Source organism: Cnephaeus nilssonii (genome assembly GCF_951640355.1).
Source record: "Cnephaeus nilssonii genome assembly, chromosome: 8".
Taxonomy (NCBI): Eukaryota; Metazoa; Chordata; class Mammalia; order Chiroptera; family Vespertilionidae; genus Cnephaeus; species Cnephaeus nilssonii.
The window spans coordinates 53,463,998-53,480,665 of record NC_137079.1 but is presented as its reverse complement, the minus strand read 5'-3'; positions in this window follow the sequence as shown (position 1 = coordinate 53,480,665).

Here is a 16,668-nt window from a genome sequence, read left to right as displayed (position 1 = left end):
TTTGTGCAATGGTGTTGATTTAAGTGACTTTCACTGAGGAGGGTGCCACTTGGACAGGAGTCAGTGGTGGCGTAATCAACAAATATTTGTTTACATAAAGTTTGAAAATTGTTTAGACCATCAATCAATGATCTTGAGTAGGCATCCAAAGATAAATTAAAATAGACATGCATATCCTATCTAATAAAGAGGGAATATGCTAATTGACCCTCACATGGTTGCAAAGATGGTGACACCCACAGCCAATAAGAAGTGAATATGCTAATTGACTGTCCCACCCTCAAAATGGTGGCACCCACAGCCAATAAGGAGGGAATATGCTAATTGACTGCCCCACCCTCAAAGATGGCAGCGCCCACAGCCACAAGATGGCAGTGGCCAATCCCCTCAACCCTCCAGCTGCCGAGGGCTGGCCTGAGGTGCAGGCAAGCCTTGGATGGCAGCTGCCCAGCTGATGCCCGAGGTGCAGACAAGCCTCAGATGTCGGCTTCCCAGCCACCCAGGGCCGCTCAAGGTGCAGGAAAGCCTCAGATGGTGGCTGCCCAGCTGCCCAGGGCTGCCCGAGGCTAAGGTAACCAGAGCCAGCCGAGGCTTGCGCTGCTGGCAGTGGCAGCAGCAGAGGTGTGATGGGGCGTCACCTTCCCCTGATCACCAGGTTGCCTCCCACCCCTGAGGGCTCATGGACTGTGAGTGGGGGAAGGCTGGGCTGAGGGACCCCCCCCTCCAGTGCATGAATTTTCATGCACCAGGCCTCTAGTGTAGATATAATTATGGGCATTAGGGAAGCAGTAAGCCCTGAAGATGAGCCATTCAAGCCATATGCATATAGAAATCATAAAAGCACATGTTTGTACAGATCCACTGATAATTGCTAAGTAAATAATTATGTGCGCTGACCAGTTTGGCTCAGTTGGTTGGGTGTGTCCTGTGCACTGGAGAGTTTGCCAGTTCAATTCCCAGTCACAGTACATTCTTGGGTTGCAGGCTCGGTTCCAGGTAGGAGGCATGCAGGAAGCAGCTGATCTATGTTTTGCTTTTACATCAATATTTCTCTCTCTCTCCCTCTCCTTTGTTCTCTCTCTCTCTCTCTCTCTCTCTCTTGCTCTAAAAATCAACAAAAATATTTTTTAAATAATAATAATCTGCAATTTTATGGGATATAAAATTCTAACATTTCTAACTAGAAAATAACTATGTGTGCTATTAATGTGATATTCAGTTCTGTGGAAAATTCTGTGATAACCCTATGTAAACAGGCTAACATTTGTCAAAAATTTCGACATGTCTATGTTAACAAACTATAGATTATCAGAGGCTAGAAATCATGCTTGCTAGTCTGCTTATGAGCATAAAATCTGGCTTGAAGAACTATTTCAACTGTTATGGTGAGGGAGAATTTTTTAATCCCTTATCAGATTTCCACTGTTGCTGGGATGAATTTAAACCACTGACAAGATGCTCTGTGAACACTGAGCAGTTCTTCCACTGCAATACTCTCCACATTTGTACACTACTAGAGGCCTGGTGCATGAAATTCGTGCAAGGGGGTGTTCCTCAGCCCAGCCTGCAACGACGCCAGCATCCCGCATGCCCCGGCCGGCCTCTAGCCAGAGACCCGCCCACCTGCCCTCTCTCCCTCCATGGGCTGGGGCATGCGGTATGCTGGGGCTCGTTGCCCAGGAAACGCCGCCAGTGTCCAATGCCCCGGCCACTATGGGTGCCACCATTTTTGTGACGGAGTGATGGTTAATTTGCATATTACCCTTTTATTAGATAAGATGCCTTTTGGTCTTCTGTAGTTTCCATTTCAAGTCCAGTGACTTCCTTGGAAAGGCCCTGTGAGCCTGTTAAATGAGACTTCAAATGCCTTATTTGTTTCTTTGATCTTTACCCTAAGAGTCATAGTTTTTGTTGTCTCTCTTATTAATGAACTAATTACATTCTATGGGGTACAAAGCAGCTGTCTTCAAATCTTTTTCAGGATAGTGTTTTATTTGAGTAAGGGAATTAGGTCAGTCACAAGCTAATGAAAAATTAATATATTTTATATTGACATTTGAGTGTCTACTTCCCATTCATATATAAAGTATATGTGTCTATAAAAGGTGGGATTTGTTTATAATTTAAGTTGTCTACCAACCTTAAGGATAATGAGGTAAGGACATGTAGAACTTATAATTTCTAACTGCAATAGCTTGAACATAAGTATGGCCTAAATTCTCAAAGAAACTCCTTCAGTATTTCTTTGAGTGTGAAATAAGCGTCAGTATTTTAACTAATCCCCTCTACAAATGACAAGTATATCCCATTAGCAGAATAACTAAAATTTGTTACAAAGCTATGAAAGAAGTTTGGTTAGAATTTTGTTTTAAATAATTCACCAGATAAATATGTTTTCAAATTATCTAAATGTAAATACTGAATTTTATTGGGTTTTGTGGCATTTTTTAGGATATAATTGGTCACATTTTGAAACTTTTATGATTATATATTATTTAATGTGGGCCCCTAAAGTAAAGGGAAAACTTCTTTTATATTTAATAAAGTGATCACATATATATTGTGAAAAACCCAAATAATTTAAATTATTTCCAGCATTTTACCTGTACACAAAATAATTTATTAAAATATTTCCATATAAAAACTATATTTTATAATACATGTATTAAATTAAATACATTTATCATTTGTATAGATTATTTTATTATTTTGAAGAAGAAAATACATTTATTTTATCAAAGCACATTTATGTTTCTCCATTTTTTTTGTGATAGAGGTTAATAAATTAACCTTTTTTTATATCAGGCGATGGACATTAGGCAACTTAAATTTCAGTGTGACTTGCCTCATTTTATGTCTTGTTAATATGGTATTGTACATCTAAAAAGATTTTATTTTTCTAACATGGCTTCTAGGATAGGCTATTTTCACATACCTTGATTCTAACCATATGGATTTACCATGGCAAATCCTTTTAACATTTTCTAACAATATCTTAAGTTGTGGAGCATAACAAAAATTTACTGCTAGGGAAATGCTAACTTTCTGGCATGAGTATATAATAAGGATTTTCATTTCTGTGACTTCCTCAAGCATTTTTAAGTGTGGTTATAATGGTTTAGTTCATTTGAATGATGACAGACTTAAAATCCAGTAAAATCGTTTTCTTCTCAAAGAAACTCTAAAAAGTTCTCTTTCTAATTCTTTTTGCCTATGTAATTCTAGACTTTAGATTTTTGTTTTTCTGTGTTTTTTACCAAAAGCAATGCCTCATGAGATGCCAAAAATAACATTTGTTCAGATTATGTTGATAGTGGACTAACTCAATATTAGAATACTAAGAAATTTTATAATTATAAGAATGTGGCTTATAGAGGAATCAAAGTACAAAATAAAATGACAGGCTCAAAATGAAGATTTCTTATAGGAATATTTTGTAATGGAATATGGATTGTGTAATTATCCTATGATTCAAGTTATATCCTGCAGAGCATAAATCCATGCTTGTGAAGCAGTGCTTTGGCATGTATTTGACTGTCATATAGGCATAGTCTATTGCAATATACATGAGCAATTAAGAGATATCCTACATAATCAATAGCTTGAGACATTTTAAATATTCATTGTACATTAAACCAAGTTACTTCATGACCGCACATATGTTGTATTAACTTATAAATTCAGATATTCTCACAGATGAATACGCATTTACTGGCAAACATGTACAATAAAGTAGATGAATTTCAAAATGGTAAATATTGATTATTATTAGATAATTATAAAACATTGAATTATATTTATGTAACTTCAAATAACCCTATTCCTTGAATATTAAGAAAGCAATTGATGACACATTAATGACTTTTAGCTTAAATAATCAAAATGAAATCATTTGCATATTCCAGGAATGCAAATTGTTGATATAAGAAAATGTTCTAATTTCTTTAAAATTAACTTTCTCAATAAAATTATTAAATTCTTCAAAAAAATAACCATGAGATTTTTAAATCTCTAATAATGGCAAGCTAAGTTGCTTGGGTCAATAAAAACAAAATAAATGTTGTATTAAATCTAAAATAGCATATGCTTAAAATCATTAATAATTTTAAAAAGAGAAAATCTGGGTCAAATATTACACAAAACCTGGAGTAAGAGAAGGAAAGGAGAAAACATAATTAAAACCACTTTTTATCGTCACAGCCTTTATCCATTCTCTAGTTCACTCTACATTGCTTTCCTGCTTGAAACAGACCACAAAAGACATAGATCACAGCCCAGGGTTTCGCCACTTTCACCTGTCTTGAATTGGGATCCCAGTAACTAAATCCGTCAATTAAAAGTGAACAAGTGCTGAGAAATCAGGAAGGGCACAAAGTGGAAAAGAAGGGAAAAATGCAATTTAAAGGAAAAGCCATCTTGGAGAGTTTATGGTCATAGACTTGACCTTTTACTGTGTATGCATTCTGAGTATGTTCGGCCTGGCTGAGTCGGGGATCTTTACATTTGAATTCAGTTTGAGACTTTCTCAAATCTATGGTACCAGAAAGGAAGGAAACGGATATCTGAAAGGAAAGGATGAGAGTCTTAATCTTCAGGGAACACTAATTATTGATCAAGGTCAATGACCACAAGCTGTGAAATACTACAAAGCATACAAGGGCATAAGAGATGCTGAACCTGAGTAAGTCAACAGGACTACATCTAGCAGGCATGCATAGTCTACAGATAATAGGTTTATATGTCATATTTAAAACCTATATTCAACTTGTTTAAAAATATTTTTAAAAAACATATTGGAAACTAAAAAGTGGTAAAGCATATTTTTCAAAAATAACCAGACAGGCAACTATAAACTTAAACTTCCAGCCTTGTTGGAGAAAATGGTACCAGACTTTTCATCTCATTTTTAAGCAGAAAGGAAACTGAAAAATATATGTTTGGGATATTGGGAAGCCTACAGCATATGACCATAATTCCTGCGTGAAGAAAAACAAACAAGGTGAGCCGGAATACAACCTCAAGAGTCTTTGTGAAGAGGCTTTCTAAATATGGTATAAAGGTGGGTGACCTAAAGAACAGTCACTGTGGTGAGCTGAAGAACAAGAAATCACATTTCATGGCAGCTGAAGCAGCTGTGACTTGTAGGGGGAAAAACGACAAAAGGGGAGATATGCTGAGAAATATTTACAAATATATTCATGCCATACTTTTTAGACTGTTGTTAGATACCAATATTCACATGTATACAGTGAAAACACAAAGGATTGATAAACAAATTTCAGAGGCTATGCAGAGCTGAGAGACATATGAGTTTCCACCACCCAAATAGAGATATAGTTCAACATACTGTGTATTCAGTAGAGCCACCTAAAAAAGTGAGGACTTAATAGTGGGTCTCAAATTATTCTTAAGAAAAGGCTACACTAGATCCATCAAACAAAAATTAAAAAGAAGCCTCAAAAAATTCAGGTTTTGCCCAGCAGGTGTGGCTCAGTGCTTGAAAGTCGACCTATGAACCAGGAGATTCCTGTTTGATTCCCGCTTAGGGCATATGTCTGGATTGTGGGCTCAATCCCCAGTGTGGGGCGTGCAGGAGGCAGTCAATCAATGATTCTATCTAATCATTGATGTTTTTCTCTCTCTCATTTCCTCTCTCAAATCAATAAAAATATATTTAAAAAAGATTCAAGTTTTATCTGTAACTTAACTTTCCCAAACAATAATAATATTATTGGAATGAAGAAAACAAAATATAGATTATTAACTCTATAAAATACACAATGTCAAACATCCAAAAAAACAAAAACAAAAACAAAACACCCAAACTTCACTAGTAGAAGAAAAAGGTCAAATGATAGAAAGAATAAATAAGTTAATTAATTAATTAATTAATTAATTAAGCAAGGTAAAAAAATGATAGACATGACAGATTAGCAGACAACTGCTATAAAACAGCTACTGTAAATAAGACCAATGTTTTAAGGGAAAACATGATTACAATGAGTACAGAGATGGAATCTGAACAAAAGAATTTCTGACATTAAATATTCACCATAGATATATGAGAAATTCAAATAATGTACAAGAAAGTATCAGTGAACTTAAGCCATAGTGATAGACAGTTATCTAACAAGATTTAGAAAAATATAGACTGTTTCCAAATCTTAGCTATGGTAAATTGTGCTGCTATGAACATAAGGGTGCATATATCCTTTCTGATTAGTGTTTCTAGTTTCTTGGGATATATTCCTAGAAGTGGGATCACTGGGTTAAATGGGAGTTCCATTTTTAGTTTTTTGAGGAAACTCCATACTGTTCTCCACAGTGGCTGCACCAGTCTGCATTCCCACTAGCAGTGCACGAGGGTTCCTTTTTCTCCACATCCTCCCCAGCACTTGACATTTGTTGATTTGTTGATGGTAGCAATTCTGACAGGTGTGAGATGGTACCCATTGTTGTTTTGATTTGCATCTCTCGGATGATTAGTGACTTTGAGTATGTTTTCATATGTCTCTTGGCCTTCCTTATGTCCTCTTTTGAAAAGTATCTATTTAATTCCATTGACCATTTTTTGATTGGGTTGTTTATCTTCCTTTCGTTAAGTTGTATGAGTTCCCTGTAAATGTTGGAGATTAAACCCTTATCCGTGATAACATTGGCAAATATGTTCTCCCATGCAGTGGGCACTCTTGCTGTTTTGTTGATGGTTTCTTTTGCTGTACAGAAGCTTTTTTATTTTGATGTAGTCTGATTTGTTTATTTTCTTTTTAGTTTCCATTGCCCTAGGAGCTGTATTTGTGAAGAAATTGATTCAGCATATGTCAGAGATTTTGCTGCTTGTGGAGTCCTCTAATATTATTTTTGATAAATAATATGTATAATAAATTTTGAAGCTTACATGAGACCTAAAAAATCTAGAAAAATAAAATTCACCAAACTATCTCAAAAAGAAATGAAAAATCTGACATATATATGCCCTTTTAAAATTAAATTATTTTATAAATAATTTTATAATTATATATTTTATATACAATACAGAATTTTACTATAACTATTTTATTTTATTTATATTTTATTCTAAAATATAATGTATATGCTTTAATTTATAAATTATTTATATGAACATTTTAAAAATTATAAATAATTCATAGTTAAATTAAATAAATGTATTTTAAATATACGCAGTCTGTATTTAAAAATATATTATTTGAATTATATTTTTCAAGCTTTATTCTCAGAACATGTAATTTTGTACATGGGAAATACATAGACATATAAATATAAATTATAATATTAATAAAGAATATTGTAAACTTACTGAATATGAAATTGCTATACAAAATTGACTTGCATTTTTATATTCTAGGAACAAATAGAAAATTTAGATAGATAAAATTTAGAATAACATCAGAACTATGAAATATCTATGTATAAATGTAAATAATGATGTACCAATGATATAATTTAAACAGTATTTCTATGGAAAATATAAAATTATATTAGATATGATAAAAGGATAAATTAATGTATTTTGAATAGCATATTCATGATTTAACACTAAATATTTCCTAGTTCCTACAAATTAGTAAATATCTTTATTAAATCCAAACCACTATCCAAAACTTTTTGCAGTATGGCAAGCTTTCTCTAAGGTATATGTTGAGTACAAGGTTATTTCAAAGTTAAACTTTAAAAAAGCCTATCACTTTATTAGCTGCTCTCTGTACAGTTTTTTAAAACATTAATATTACCTAAAACACCATTGACTTACAATTTATAACTATTTCTCAGATTAATCAGAATCCACAATTTACGAATAAAAACCTCTTACTAAATGCAAAGCATTGTACAATTCTTGTAAAAATCTAATTTGAAGGTATTGGAGATGCAGGTACTGTCAACAGAGTACACAATATTTAATTATTTAAAGTCACTTAATCGATTAATGTTCCCTACTTTTTACCCCCTTATGATGTATTTTGAAGGAAAAAATAATAACAACAATGGAAGTAAATACAATGTGTTGAGATAGACTGGCAGAAATCAGGATATCCAGGAGAGACATTAAGTTTTAACCAGAGTAATAGAAAATTTTAATAAAGGAAAAGAGAAATGATATTTACAGTGCTCGTAAGAAAGGACACTTCTTGGTTTTGAATGTGGGGTAGAGGAAGAGGCATCATCAGTAATTCTTGTGGTTTATTAAAATTAAACTAGTTGTCTTTCCTCTCTCGGCAACATTTAGAGAAAGTAGGAGGTACTGTAAAGAACTCATGTTATAGAAGCATCGAACAGACTGTCCAATCTATGAGGGAAGGCATGGGGTTGAGGGGTAAGAGTTCAACCAAAGGACGTGTAGGCATGCATATGAGCATAACCAACGGAGACAGATGGGGGAGGAGGGGAGGGCATGTGCTGGGGGTTGGGGGCAGCCAGAGAGAGGTCAATGGGGGAAAAGGAGACTTATGTAATACATTAAACAATAAAGTATTTAAATTAAAAAATAATAATAAAATAAATTTTAAAAAGAATTCATGTTTACATATTATTTCTGCCTATTCAATAGTTATTTCATTTTATCTGTAAACAAATTTCTTCAGATAGTTTACAGCAGCATGTAGTTAGAAAAACCTATTTGATGATTTGTTGAGTAGATCAAGAAAAGTGGTTCTGCCGAAACCGGTTTGGCTCAGTGGATAGAGCGACGGCCTGTGGACTCAAGGGTCCTAGGTTCGATTCCGGTTAAGGGCATGTACCTTGGTTGCGGGCACATCCCCAGTAGGGGGTGTGCAAGAGGCAGCTGATCGATGTTTCTCTCTCATTGATATTTCTAAGTCCCTATCCCTCTCTCTTCCTCTCTGTAAAAAATCAATAAAATATATTTAAAAAAAGAAAAAGAAAAAAAGAAAAGTGGTTCTCAGCTGCATACATCAAGATTGCATGGTATATCTAGCTTCTGCAGCATGTATCTTTATGATATAATGCCATTTATGTTGTCATTTTTCTACTTTATTTAAATATCTACATAATCTATTCAATAGCAAAAACTATTGTCAATCATGGATGACAAAATCAGCATTTTGTTATCTGATAATATATAGTCTGAGGTAAGCAAATATGGCTGACATCTACATTATTACCATACCACTGTTGTATACCAAATATAAATTTTGACATTGTGAAATGGCTTATTTTAATAGACTGAGTAAAGTACAAAGCAATTTTATTTTGTGAGTGTCACCTTCAAGAAAATCTTGGAATTTTTCATTTTTATGTACTTTGAGTCTTGCATTGAAGGTTATGATATGACATAAACCTCTTTGACTACAATCTAATTCAAGTTTGCATTAAGTATATATCCCAGCTACATAGCACCATGGAGTATGTGACAATTTTTCTTATGTAAATAAGATTTTGTCAAATATCAACACACAAAATGCAGATGTAAATTTATCTGATTTCTATGGATACTATCCTCTGCTTCAGTGTACAGTCATTTTTTTTCTTCTTTGTGTTTTCTTTGGATAGCTTCATAGTTGTGTGACTATCAGTCACAGAATTGAGGAAAAAATGTGGACTCGGATATCTGGGCTCAAAGCTTTGCCATTTCTCTATTTTATTATGTTTAATGTTTGTGCTGAAATCTAACAAACATACAGAAAATTGCACATTCAATTAGTGTTCAGCTCACTAAATTTACAAAGGCCCAGTGTAGCCAGCACCCAGATTAGTAAACAAAACACTGCTAGCAACACCTTGCTCTCCTCCTTCTCCCCTCAGCCATTAAACATTCCGTAAAGGGGATCATCACTGACTTGCAACATCATGGACTAGTCTTGCCTGGTTTTATATTTTATTTAGAATATCATATATTACTAATCATTTGTACCTGGCTTCTTTAACTCAAACCAACACTGTATTTGGGAGATTTATCCATATTAAATGTAGATTAAATTGTTCATTCTCACTGCTGTATATTTTATTGTTTGACTATGAGACGGTTTATTTACCTATTTTAATGTTGATGGATATTAGGATATTTTTCAATCTTTGACTTTTATTAGAATTGCTATGTGCATTTTTGTACATACTATTGCTGAATATTTAAACACTTCTATAGGTTGTCTGCTAGGGACAGGAACTCCAAGATTATAGAAAATGCATATATTCAGTGTCAGGATCTACTGCCAAACAATTTCCCAAGGTGTTTGTACCAATTTGCACTCCCACTGGTAGTATATAAGAGTTCTGTTAGGTTGACATATTGGTAAACAGTTGACATTTTCAGTCTTATTTTTTGTTCTGGGTGGAACAGTAATTGTACTTCACTGTGCTTAAATTTACAGGGCTGGGCAAAAGTACATTTACAGTTATGAGTACAGAAAACATAGAGTTCATTCCTATATTATTATTTATTCTTGTAATGTATACTTTTCCATACAAGAACTGCAAACCTGCTTTTTCCTACCACACACACACACACACACACACACACACACACACACACACACACACTCTCTCTCTCTCTCATTATATGTGGGCTGCTGGCACATCTGGAAGTTTCAAGAATTCACTTCCAGGCTCATTCAGATTGTTCTCAAAAGGCCTTTCTTTGCAGCTGCATGACTGAGGGTTCTGGCTTCTGCTTACAATCTCCTGAAAGCTTTGCTCAAGGCCTAAAGGCCTATTGCAGTTTCTTGCCCTGTGGGCTTCCTCAGCATGGCTGCATTGTCTATCAATCTGGCAAGAATTGTTTACTCCACACAGTTTAGGCAGTGTTTTATACAACATAACAAAACCTTGGAAGTGACATCTCAACGCCATTGCCCTGTAGTGCAATCTAATCACAGGAGTAACATCCCTTCTGCTTTACTATATTCTATCAGTTACAAGCAAGTTACAGCCCCACATATAAGGGAGAAGGTCACACAGAGCCATGGACCTCAGGAAGTGGAATAATAATTGGGGGGATACCTTAGCATCTGTCCACAAAAAATCTTGAGGAAATAAAAGGGCAAACCCCAGACAGTAAGGAGAAATTTGCAATTATTTTCATGAGGATTTTATATCCAGGGTATATAAATAACCCTCCTATAAATGTATAACAAAAAAACAACAACAGAGATCCTAAGAATGTAATGGACAAAAGACTAGAACAGAGACATCACAAAAAGGAAAATTGAATAGAATATAAATATATGAAAGTTACTCAACATATCACATATATGGAAGTGAAATTAAAATAACAATGAAAATCCACTAACCAGAAGGGCTGAAATAATTGGTTCTAAGAATATGAAATAATAAGAATACTTAAATTCTGCCAATGGCAGTAAAAATTTGTATAACTACTTTGAGTCCAGGTAACTGATCATAACAACAGCAATTTTTATGTTAAGTGCATTAAAAATCATATGTAGATATGTTTTGGGTATATTATTGCCCTATTAGAATGGAAACTAGTCAAATAGTCTTCATTGGTAATTTAGATAAATGTATTGAATTATATTTATGAATATAATTTTAAATAATATTGAAAATAAGTGAAATATTGCTATATGCAACAACATAGTATTAATTAAGGCATGCCTGAAGCATCTAATGTGAAGAAAAGTACACATTAGATTATTCCAGTTGCAAAAGGATGAAAATTAATCCATGGAAGTACAATTAACAATTAATTTTATAGAAGAACTTGGTTACACTTCTATAGTCTTGCTGTTATTTTATTAATTTGTATGATGATTATATAGTTGTATTAACTTTTTGATAATGTATTGAGCTTCTCACATAAGATTTATGTACCTTTTTAATGTTTGTTATACTTTAAAATTATTTTTTAAAACTGTAATTCAAAATTACGACCTCAAAGTGTTTAAATTTTATTTTAAGTTATATAACTAAATTGTATTTAAAGAAAAAAACCTTTCAGGAATATAATTACTTATTTGTTGATATTTTAAATGTGTTAATGGAGGCAGCATCTTTTTAATTTATAGAAGTAACATTTATATTATTTGAATAAATAGGTCCATGGGTTAATTTATAAAATATATTGGTATCTTTTCAAAAGCATTCTAAACTATCTCACTATGTAAAAGTTATTAGTATTTATTTATTTTTCCAGGAAGTCAATGTTATTACTTTATATGCCCTTTTTCGGTACATAAATTATACCTAAAGGAGGTTTTGAAGACAAAAGTACAATTAAAATAATTTTAGTAGCAAAGAGTGTTAAAAAGTAGTGAAACTTCCTGGAACTGATGTAGAATGAGTAAGTATGTTCATTTTACTTTGCCTCAGAAATTAAATTGAACAGTTACTTTAAAAATTAATGCCCACAAAATTGACAGTTAAAATATTATAAAAGTGTTTTTCTATCAGATTGCAATATAAATATTTCAGCAGAAATATGAAAATGTTTTGTATAACATGTCATAACTGCAAAAGGTAGTAATATAATGCATTGTTTTTAATATGCCAGAGTTTTAAATTAAGATGTATATGATTTTTTTAAAAAATATTATTTCCTTCAGAAATTTAAAAAGACAAGTGGAAAAACCAGTTAATTTAATTTCAAAATGAACATGTATTGAATAATGATTTACCTTATACCTTATATAATCCTGAAGTAATCCTCATGAATACTCTGAATTACATGCTATTGTTCACTGAAGTAATTGTCATGGCAACTCTATGAATTAGATGTTATTGTCCACATTAGATGTAGAAATTGAGGCTTGAAGGAATTAAATAACTTGCCCCAAGTTAAACAATTTGGGAATAGAACTGTTCTGTGAATCCTGACACTAAATCAGTAATCTTAATCATTCTACAATTTATTTAGCTGGTAGACATCTTTGATTATATATGTCTTCTTCACATCCTGTTTTAGACTTGTGAGAGATTCTGAGATGTACAAGAATATTCTTAAAATAAGATTTGCTGTTCTTAAATATTGTATATAAATTAGTTACTCTAATGTAAGGCAAAAAGTATTATACATAAAATTAGCCATACACATGGCTATATGAAGACAGATAATTTCAACTGACTGGTTTATGTGACTCCAAATCTTAAACCAAATTCCAAGCCCTAATTGCTATTGTCAACATTAGATGAGGTAAAGAGGGTTGGAAGTGTTTAAGGTTTAGCTTGGAAAGGTAGATATTTAGAATTGATAAATACTTATTTTTGACATAGTAATTATGAAAGCATGGTGAAATTATTAGTTGATTCAGAGAAGAGTATGTTAGGCAGAATAATGGTCTTTCTCATCATCACCAAAAGATGTCCATACCCTAATTCTCAGAACTTCTGAATACCTTACATGGCCAAAGCTACTATAGATGTGATCAAGATTATGGATTTTGAGATGAGGATATTATCTTGGACTAGAGGCCTGGTGCACAAAATTCATGCAAGAGGGTGGGTGTTCCTCAGCCCAGCCTGCACCCTCTCCAATCTGGGACCCTTTGCAGGGATCAGGCCTAAACTGGCAGTTGGACATCCCTCTCACAATCCAGGACTGCTGGCTTCTAACCATTCACCAGCCTGCCTGCCTGCCTGCCTGATTGCCCCTAACCACTCTGCCTGCCAACCTAATAGCCCCCTAACTGCTCCCCTGCTGACATGATAGTCCCCAACTGCCCTCCCTTGGCAGCTTGATTGCCTCCAAATGCTCTTTCCTGCCAGCCCGATCAACCCCAACTGCCTTCCCCTGTCAGGCTGAGGGGAATGGGGGACTCCAGCTGGATGAGGCAGAGCTGAGGGGACTGGGTGAGGCGGGGCTGAGGGACTGGGGGATGAAGGCTGGATGAGGCAGGGCTGAGGAGACTGGGAGACTTCGGCTGGATGAGGCAGAGCTGAGGGAACTGGGGGACTCTGGCTGGATGAGGCGGGGCTGAGGGGACTGGGTGCCACCATCTTGTGGCTGTGGGCACCGCCATCTTGTGAGAGTGTGATGGTCAATTAGAATATTCCATCTTTATTAGATAGGATTATCTGGGGGAAGTAGCCCAATATAATTACATGAGTCCTTAAAACTAGAAAATATTTTCCAACTCTAGCCTAGAGATGTAATGATGTAAAAAGGGTCAAACAAGTGGGAGCATGAGAAAGATTTGACACCTCATTGTTTACTCTGATTTATAGGTGCTTTGTAAGATGAATTCAGAGAGGTTTATAAGGAATGTGGGTAGTCTGCAGCTGACAGCCAGCAAAGAAAAAGGGATTTGGTACTACCACCACATAAAACTGGATTCTATCAATAGATGAATAAGCTTGAAATTGGTCTTTCTTCTAGAGCCTCCAGAAAATAATGCATTGCTACCTACCCCTTAATTCAATACTGTCAGAATTCTATCCATGTCAGACATCTAATCTACAGAACTGTAAAGTAATAAATTTGTGTTGTTTTATGATGCTATGTTTGGGCAATTTGTTATTGCAGCAATAGAAAACTACTACATTGGGTAATACAGTTTCCCAGTCATTAAGGTCAGTACAGAATAGTACAAGTTCATCAGGACAAATAAAGAATTGTGATGTGGAAAAGTTGTACTGGCTATATGTAGGTGAATGGCAGGTAGGTTTAAAATTCTCCCAAAGGAAAAGGAAAGAAAGCATGAAAAGAATTCCACCATTCACTCAAATAGCAATCCCAATTATATATTTTGAATGGCAACAACACTGGACTAAAAAGAGAAGATTTCAGAAGCAATACACAGTAAGATGAGATGCATTTTACACCATATCATAGGTAATATTTTGGTTAATAATTTAGTTCATTGTTATATTCATATGTTAATATTTAACAAATACATTTTACTATTTAGAATATAAAAACATTACAATTAAGATTTCAATCCCCCTTTAACTACCAATCATTATCTTTTTGTATGTTTAAAATCAAGATGTGTGTGTATGTGCTTCTCTCTGTTACATATCTATACTAATAAAAGGGTAATATTCTAATTAGACCAGACATCTTCCGGACACCTTCCGGATGTACTTCCGGACAAAGCAGGGGCTGAGGCAGAGGTGGTTAGGGGCAATCAGGCTGGCAGCGGAGAGCAGTTAGGGGGCGATCAGACCAGCAGGGGAGAGCAGTTAGGGGGCTATCAGGCCAACAGGGAAGGGCAATTAGGGGCAATCAGGCTGGCAGGGAAGGGCAGTTAGGGGCTATCAGGCTGGCAGGGGAGCAGTTAGGGGGTGATCAGGCTGGCAGGCAGGCAGGCAAGCAGCTAGGAGCCAGCAGTCCTATATTGTGAGAATGTGCAGGCTGGGCTGAGGAACAAAGCCTCCCCCTCCCCCCACCCCCCCCCCCACCGCTGGTGCACAAATTTCCTGCACCAGGCCTCTTACATATATGTGTATGTGTATTCATTAAATTTCCCAAAAGCAAAGAAAATATACTTTTGGGTACCATTTTACATGAGTGGTATCATAATTTGAAGATAATTTGGTAAATTGATTTATTTTCAATATATGCCTAATCTATACATAAGAGTACATGTAGTTCATCAATCATTTTAAATGATTTCTAGTATATTATGCTAAAATATATTAAAATGTTGTACTACCTAATGATATATATTGAGGTTTACAATTTATCTTTTAACACAAATGTAGATATTGGATTATATCAATTGACTAAATCAGTGGTCAGCAAACTGCTCTCGAGCCACATGCAGCTCTTTGGCCTCTTGAATTTTTAGCAAAGGCTAGCTTAGGAGTACCCTAATTAAGTTAATAACAATGTACCTACCTATATAGTTTAAGTTTAAAAAATTTGGCTCTCAAAAGAAATTTCAATTGTTGTACTGTTGATATTTGGCTCTGTTGACTAATGAATGAGTTTGCTGACCACTGGACTAAGTTAATGAAGAAAAACAACTTGAAGTATTGAAAAACATTACAAATATTACTAAATTCTCATATTTTACTCAGCACTATCTAGTAATATCTTATTTTACCAAACACCTTGGGAATTTACTTACCATTCATCCAATGTGTTAAACATTTAATAAGAGATAATAGACTGGAGTAATACAAGTTGTCAAAATTCTCAGGAGTTTCCCAGTTCAAGTGATAAGACATTATGAGAGAAATACTTCTCAGATTTAGAGATTGTGTTCTTCACTAATCACTCTTTCTCAATGCCATCAGAAAACCTACATGGAAGGAAATCGATATTATGAGATTTTTCCCTCCTCTTCAACTATTCCTTCACCTTAACTCCACATTTCCACAGTCTAAACCTTCAGGAATTAATATTTCTCTTCACTTCATAAATCTGAGTTAAGAAAATACTCCCTCAGGGAAAAAGACATGTCTTATAAAATTCAGCAGCAACTGACTTTGGTGTTCTATTTGAAATGTGGCCTTTAATAACTGGTTAGAGAGAACAAGTTATGACTGATATGGAAAGAGTTACATTGCTGTAACTGATTTATTGATTCAATGAGTGCCTCTATGTAATTGCCATAAACAGCATTCGTTACCATTAATTGGAGATTATTTTTAGGTTCATATGAATTATTCAAGAAAGAATTCTGGTGTTGGGTTAAGAACAAATAAAGCACTGTAATTTCAGACCTTATTTCTTAATTGATTTATGAAAAGTAACATTGAACTTGGCACATACAGTAAAAATCCAAATGTTAA